We start from the raw sequence: 8,281 nt of genomic DNA on the forward strand, positions 1-8,281 counted from the left end.
ATAATTCATGGAAGAGGGAATATAAATAGCATTTGAGCATATGAAATATTGCTTAGTTGCATTCACAATAACAGAAAAGCAGATTAAAACTATTCCAAAATCGTATCTGTTATGAGATTTGCAAGGTCATATCTTTTGATAACACATTGTGTAATAAGGAATGAAGAGACAGATAGTAACACACATTGCTGATGGGAGTTTAAATTGGTACAACCTTTATGGCAATATCCATCAAAATTACCAATGCAAAAACTAATTGATCCAATAATTTATATTCTAAGAGTTTATGACAGGGATATATCAAGATATATATAAAATGATGTAAGTATACAGTATCTATTGCAACCTGGCTACAGATTCAACACTATCAAACTACCAACATCATTTTTAACAGAATTTGAAAAAACTATTCTAAATTTCATATGGAACCAGAAAAGATCCCAAATAGCCAATGCAATCCTAAGCAGAAAGAACAAAGTGGAAGGTATCACATTACCCAATTTCAAACTATACTATAATGCTACAGTAACCAAAACAGCATGGTACTGGTACAAAAACAGACATATATAATGGAACAGAATAGAGAACCCAGAAATAAAGCTGCTCACCTACAGCCATCTGATCTTTGACAAAGTTAACAAAAATAAGCAATGGGGAAAGGACTGCCTATTCAATAAAGGGTGCTGGGATAACTGGCTAGCCATATGCAGAAGGATTAAACAACCTCTATATTTCACCATATAGAAAAATTAACTCAAGATGGATTAAAGATTTAAATGTAAGGCCTCAAACTATAAGAATCCTAGAAGAAAAACTAGGAAACATCATTCTGCACTAGTCTTGGGAAAAAATTTATTACTAAGTTCTCAAAAACAAATGCAACAAAAACAAAAATTGACAAGTGGGATCTAATTAAATGAAAGAGCTTCAGCACAACAAAAGAAACTATCAACAGAGTAAACAGATAACCTATAGAATGGAAGAAAATATCCACAAATATGAATCCAACAAAGATCTAATATCCAGAATCTATGAAAAACGTAAACAATTCAACAAGGAAAAAACAAATGACCCTGTTAAAAAGTGGGCAAAAGTCATGAACAGACACTTCTCAAAAGAGGACATGCAAGTGGCCAACAAACATGTGAAAAAATGCTCCACATCATTAATCATCAGAGAAATGCAAATCAAAACCACAATAAGATACCATCTCACACCAGTCAGAATGGCAGTTATTAAAAAATCAAAAAACAACAGTAGTTGGTGAGGGTGTAGAAAAAAGGGACCATTTATTCACTGTTGGTGGGAATGCAAATTAGTTCAGCTACTGTGGAATGCAGTTTAGAAATTCCTCAATTAACTTAAAATAGAACTACCATTCAACCCAGCAATCCCATTACTGGGTGTATTAGTCTGTTCTTGCACTGCTATAAAGAAATGCCTGAGACTGGGTAATTGTGAAAGAAAAGAGGATTAATTGGCTCACAGTTTCATAAGCTATACAGGAAGCATGATGCAGGCATCTTCTCAGATTCTGGGGAGGCCTCAGAAAACTTACAATCATGGCAGCAGGCAAAGGGTAGCTGGCACTTCACACGGCCAGAGCAGGAGGAAGAGAGAGAGTGGGGAGATGCTACACACTTTTAAATGACCAGATCTCACAAGAACTCACTCACTATCACAACTAAGGGGGCTGGTGCTAAACCATTCATGATAAATCCCCCCTGTGATCCAATAACCTCCCACCAGGACCAACCTCCAACATTGGGAATTACAACTGAACGTGAGATTTGGGCAGGAACACAGATCCAAATCATATCACTGGGTATACATCCAAAAGAAAATAAATTGTTCCACTAAAAAAACACACATCCACTTACATGTTCATTGCAGCACTATTCACAACAGCAAAGACATGGAATCAGCCTAAATGCCCATCAGCAGTGGACTGTATAAAGAAAATGTGGCACACATATACCATGGAATACTACCTGGCCATGAAAAAAATAATGTCGTTTGCAGCAACATGGATGCAGCTGGAGGCCATTATCCTAAGTGAATTAATACAAGAACAGAAAACTAAATACCATGTGTTCTCACTTATAAATGGGAGCTAAACAGTGGATGCACATGGATGTAAATATGGTAACAATAGACACAGGGAACTATCAGAGGGGAAAGGGAAGGAGGGGGGCAAGGGTAGAAAAACTAACTATTGGTTACTATGCTCACTACCTGGATAATGAGATCAATTGTGCCATACACCTCAGCATATATACCCAGGTAACAAACCTGCACATATACCCCCTGAATCCAAAAGAAAAGTTGAAATTATTTTTTTAATTACTCTCCAGAAAAATTGTCCTCATTTGTATTCACTCCACAGTGCTTTCACCAATATAAGTTATTATTTTTAAAATACCTAAAATATCTTTGTCAATTGGGTAGGCCAATTATGAAGTCTCATTATAGTATTTGTTTGTACTTAGTACTTGTCATTGCATATTTTTATAGGCCACTGTTATTTCCTTTTTGGAAATTATCTGCTCATTCTAATTAGTCACCAATTTTTCCTACCTTACTTATATGAACTTATTTTCTGCCAAGTATATTAACTTCTCATTGTGTCACTCACACATGTTGCAAAATTTGTCCCAAGGTGTATCACTTTATTTTAGTTGTGTCTATATTTTTATGCACAGAAATTTCTTTCTATGTAGGCAAATCTTTTTTCCTACTGTTTTATGTTTCAAAAGTTCTCCTCTATCCCCAAATCAGACAACTATTCACTTTATTTTCATCTATTTTATGGTTGTATTTTTTACACTTAATGCTGCTATCCATCAGGAATTTACTTTGGTGTGTGGCAGGTACTGCTTTACAAAAAAATCCTAGTTTTCCTAATTGGGGAACTTGACTGCCTATTAAATGAAGTTGGCTGACAAGATCCTGCCTCTACAAAAAATTAAAAAATAACAAACTAGAGGGTGTGGTGGTGTATGCCTGTAGTCCCAGCTACTCAGAAGGCTGAAGTAGGAGGATGGCTTGAGCCTAAGAGCTCAAGGCTGCAGTGACTGAGCTCAAGGAGCCATGATCAAGCCACTGCACTCCAGCCTGGGCAATGGAGCGAGACCCTGTCTCTAATAAATTAAAAAAAAAAAAATAGTTTCTGTACAAGAAAGAACAGAATGCAGAGATCAAAAACCCAATCATGCCATCTGTTCTGGTGGCCTCTAGTGTTCCTCTCATGATATTACACAAGCAGCTTCTAGTGTTTCCTTTAGAAGCACTCACAAGACAGGCTCTGACACTAGATTCACCAGAAGCAACTGAACAAAAATTTGGTTTGATGAGAGAAGCTTATTATATTTACATGGAACTAATTTAAACCATGCATCCAATTAACCATCTTTTGGCAAAGGGGGCACCTTAACCAGTCCCTTCCACATGCCGGGCCCTGCTGTGAGCACTTTATAGGTGTTTTCTTGGTTAATGCTCAAGATAGCTCAACACAAGTATTATTATCCTTATTTTGTACATGAAGAAACTGGAGCTCATGGTGGTCAATTACTTTACCCAGACGATGCAGAGCTTGGATTTGAACACAGATCTGTCTGTTTCTGAAGCCCATCTTCCTTCCTCTATGTCTGGCTTTCTGAGAGAACCACAGAACATTGCAAAGGCCCTGAGGCAGGAGCATGATTGGCATGCTTGAGGCCCAGAGGGGAAGTCTGCATCTGGCCAGGTGTCAGCAGGGGAGAGCAGACAGCTCAGGGGAAGAAGGCGGCCCAGGTTCAACGACCTGAGGCCGTTGCAAGGCTCTAGCTGTCACTCAGAGGAGATGGAGAGCCAGCAGAGGGTCCTGGGTAGGAGAAGGCTCAGCTGTGGCTCAGGTGTTAACCACCCACTGCCCTCTGTCCTCTTGCCTTCAATCCTCAACTTTTTGTGCCTCCACGCCTATGTGTATCCCAGGACCATGCTGGGTGGGGAGGGTTGAAGTTAGGGAGCACCCGTAGATGCTCTGATGCTGGCCCTGGGCCCCAGGGGTGAGAGTGATGAGGAACTGGGTGCACACATGAGTGGGGCAGCCAGACTTGGCCAGAGAAGCAACACATGCACCCTTTACCTTGGACTCCTCACCCTGGCTCCCTCTGGGTTGCAGGGATGCCGAGCTGGGCTGCCAGCGGACATGGGGCCTGAGCATGCTGATATCTACAAAGGCACTGATCGCCTTGGGATTCTGCAGTGGGTCCTCACCCCCTAAAGCACCAATCTCAGCTCAGGGATGGGTTTTGCCTTTAGAAAGGCCTTTCTGAGGCAGGATGTGTTTCCCTGGCTCCTGCCAACCTCCTATTCAGGGCCAGAACTCCTCCCTGGCTCCCCTGCAGGTCCAGCCCATGGTCATTGTAGGCCAGAGGTGTGTGGCCCATCTAGGGAGCGTGGCTCATCTAGGGAGTGGGTGGGAATGGAGAGAGGGCTAGGTCAGGCCCCTGGGCTCTCAGCAGTTCTGTCTCCAAGTTAGCACAAGAGAAGGGGGCAGCCTGAGGGTCTGGCCCTGTCCACTTTCTAACATCCAGGAGTTGTGGCCACAGGGTGAGGGGATGACTGGCCCAGCCTGGGTGCAGTTGTCCTGCAGGTCTCTGAGGGCCCACTTACCCTTCTTCTTTCCCATTCCGCATGGGGAAAGGCATGGGGGAGAGTGAGGGCTGTGGCCCTGGGGGAATGGGGGAAAAGATGGGGAGGGCCATGTTCTGGGCATCTCATGGTGAGGCCAGGGAGGCAGCAGAGCTTATGGCTAAAGACCCTGAGTATGGTGCTGGGAAGGGATCTGGGGCCAGGTAGGGCCCAGCCTGGAGCTGATCCCTCGGGGATCATAGGATGGAGAAACAGAGGATCCCAGGGGAGATGGGGTGGGAGTGAGCTTATGCGCTGTGCCACTTCTGAAGTGCACCCCAAAGTAGCCAATGGTCTGGTGAGGATAACAGGTAGGGTGGGGTCAAACACACCAACTCACCTGGGACTCCTCAGCAGAGGGAGCCGGCCAGTCCCCAGGGCTCTGCATGGCTTTCCAGAGACTCTGCTTCCAGTTGGCTTGGACAGCACAGTGGGCAGAAAGTGATGGGGGAGACGTCTTGGGGCAGGCAGGACAGTGGAGGAGGACAGCCAGACACCCCAATCCCAGCTGCTGCAGTGTCTGGGAGGAGGCTGAGGGCTGACAGCCAAGGGCTCCAAAGAGCCAGGTGAGGCTGGAGGTGGGGCTGGGAAGCCATCCTGGCCATCTGTGGGCCTTGGTCACCCACGTCACCCTTGGCATCTCCCCAGCAGCGGTCAGCAGCCCAGTGAGAAAGCAGACAAGGCAGCATGTGAACAGATCTGGGGAGTCTCACTCGGGCATTCTGACAGGACCAGGGTCAAAGAAGGGCCAGGGTGGCTGGAGAAACATTCACAGTCTCTGGGTTGGACAGGATGGCAGAAATCGGGGAACAAGCAGAGTGGGTGACTGGGGTGCAGGGAGAGGCAGGTGGACGCCGGGAGGTCAGACCCTGGGAGGACTTGGGAACGTCGGGTGGGATGGGCCCTGGGTGCACCCTGGGAACACCAGACAGGTCTCAGGGCAGGCTCCCTAAACCCCAGTAGGGTGATGTGGTCGCTCCCTGAGGGACTCCTGTCAGAGCCTGGCCACCCACCCTGGGCAGCACCCATCCTGTCTTGGGCTGACTTTTCTCAGCCACCCTGGCCAGGTGATCTCCACTTTCAGCGAAAGCACCTTCCTGTGTCGCCAGCTTGTCTGGAGCCTTTAGAGTGTCTCTGCTGAGGGTCCCACAGAAGCCCAGGTCTGAACGGGTACCCCCAGGGCTAAACGGGTACCCCCAGGCCCTGAGTGAGACACCTTTTATCCCCATCAACAGAGGGCATCTCGTCCCTCCATGGCCGCCCTCTGTGTCTTGGAGCCACATCCTCTGGCTCTGATTCTGTGCAGCTGACTGTCCCCTCCCTAAGAGTCCTCCTGCCCTCCTGCTGGCCAGGCTCCAGCTGCCCTTGGTGCCCACAGATGGGTTGATGAAGCCCAGATGTCAGCATCTCCCCTTCGCATGTCACCTGGACCGACCCTACTTCCAGGAGATGACCACAAAACCCAGCACCCACCCAGTTCCCCCCGTCCTCTGTCATGGCCTCAAAGTCAGCCTTGCCCTCCCAGCACCCTGGCCCAGGAGACCTCCAGGAGCACCTCCAGCCAGGCTCCAGGGGATGTTCCCACCCTTCCTCCCCAGGGCCAAGGACGCATGGTGGGGTCCCCAGATGGGAGGGTGGGAGGCCCGGTGTTCATGGGCCTCTGCAGCTACTCAGCCATTCCAGCTGACAGCTCCACATCTTGGGAACAGGCTCTGATTTCTTGATGGGCTAGGGGCTTCTCAGGATTCCACAGCCCAAATGGTACAAGGGTCCAGGGACTCCAAGACCACCAGGAGCATGTGGTACCCGCGTCACACCCCAAGACCATGAGGGTTTATGGTCCCCTCCACTCTTCCCTAGAGGCCCTGCGTCCCGTGGGGCCAGAGGAGTCAGGGGTGCTGGAGCCCCTCGTGGGGCTGGTGACAGGCTGAGTCCCAGCCAGGGCCTGACCTGGGACGTGGGGTTCTCCATGGGCTGGCAGTTGAGTTTCCTTTCCTGCCCTGGAGGAGACAGAGGCACAGGGACTGGAGCCCAGCTCCCGCAGAGCAGGGCTAAGGGCGTTGTGTCCACCGGGAGTGCAGGAAGGGGGAAGGTGCTGTGGGGAGCCCTGGACACCGCCTAGTGTTCTGCACTTGGGGAAGGGTCTTCAGAAGGCCCTAGAAAAGGGAGGTTTTTAGGGCAACCCAGGGGGCCCTGAGCACCTCTGTTCCTCCCGTTGGGACACGGAAGGGCTCTGCACTCAAGGTTCCTCACTAGCTTGGCTTCTCCAGAGGGTGATTGATGGGGTAAGGAGGCACAGGGAGACCTGGCTCAGGGACCCTCCTTGCCCTGCAGTGTCCTGCTCCCCCAGCCCAGGGGTCTGGCTCACCCCCAGCCCACAGAAGGCGCAGGAAGGTCCCTGTAGGACACACAAGCAAAGCCCTCTGCCCAGGAGGGGTTATCCCCCAGCAGAGGCCAGGGCTCAGGCCCAGCCTCGTGGACAGACTGGCCCAGGACCTGACTTGGGAGGGCTCCAGGAAGCTAGACCCAGCCTCCTGGAGGGATCAGATGACCCTCATGGGGAGGGTCACTGACTCTGGGGGACTGAAGCCCCAGTGGGACCAGATCCAGTCTCTAGCCTTCAGCCTGGAAGCGCCAGGGCCTCCCATGCCTGTTGTCCCCACAGATCTCTCTCGGGCTCACCCTAAGCCTGTGGGGCATGTATTTGGTAGAGGGGAACAGGTGTTGATGCCGATGACATGCACTGACTTGAAGGTTCAGAGGAGTAAGTCCACGTGTGCCCAGTGGGGCCTGGGAAGCTCTGGGATCAGACTCCGACTGGCCCAAGGGCAGCTTACTCACACTGTCCCCATGTTCCTCTGCTCCAGCCCAGAAGGAGGTCTGGCCTGGTGGGCAGGTCAGGGCACAGTGACACTGAGCCCATCCCACACGTGACCCAGATGAAAGTCGGAAGTGTGGCAAGCAATTCCCCACCCAGGCCTCCCCCAAACCACAGCCTCCTGTGCACATCTGGACCCCTGGGGTGGCCACAAAAGGGTCCAGCACCACCCAGTGGGAGATGACAGAGGTGGCAATGGGGTATGGGCTCTGACCCCTCCCAGGGAACTTTCCCGGCCTGATTCCCACCCTGTCCCTAGAGCACCTCATGAAGTTTTCCAGGTCTGGCCTGGGGGCACGTTTTCAGGACCAGTTCCCCCAAACCTGGGCCCTGGATGGTGATGCAGTTCTTATGCACCTTTGGGCCTCTGTGAGGAAACTACCAGAAAGCATGGGGACCTGCCACCCCAGGGTAGGCTCCAGTACCCAGTCCTCTCACCGAGTCACCTTCTGGGGCAGTCAATAGTGGGGGAGTGCCCAGGACCCCAAACCTGGGCCTTCCTCTTACATCTTTTCTTCCTCCTCTTCCTCCTGGACTCTAAGTAAGTGCAGGAGGCCCACCGGTCCTCAGGGCAGGCGCTCAGTGCATGTGTACTGGTACTCAGTGCTGTGCACACAGGAGGGGGATGTGGGCAAGACCCTCCAACAAGCCCCCTCCCACTTTTCACATTGTCCCGCCCTGCCCCTCAAATGGCCCTCAAGGGCACTGGAGGAGCCAGACCTATTTGGG

Source organism: Macaca mulatta, chromosome 16 (genome assembly GCF_049350105.2).
Source record: "Macaca mulatta isolate MMU2019108-1 chromosome 16, T2T-MMU8v2.0, whole genome shotgun sequence".
In the NCBI taxonomy this organism is placed as follows: domain Eukaryota; kingdom Metazoa; phylum Chordata; class Mammalia; order Primates; family Cercopithecidae; genus Macaca; species Macaca mulatta.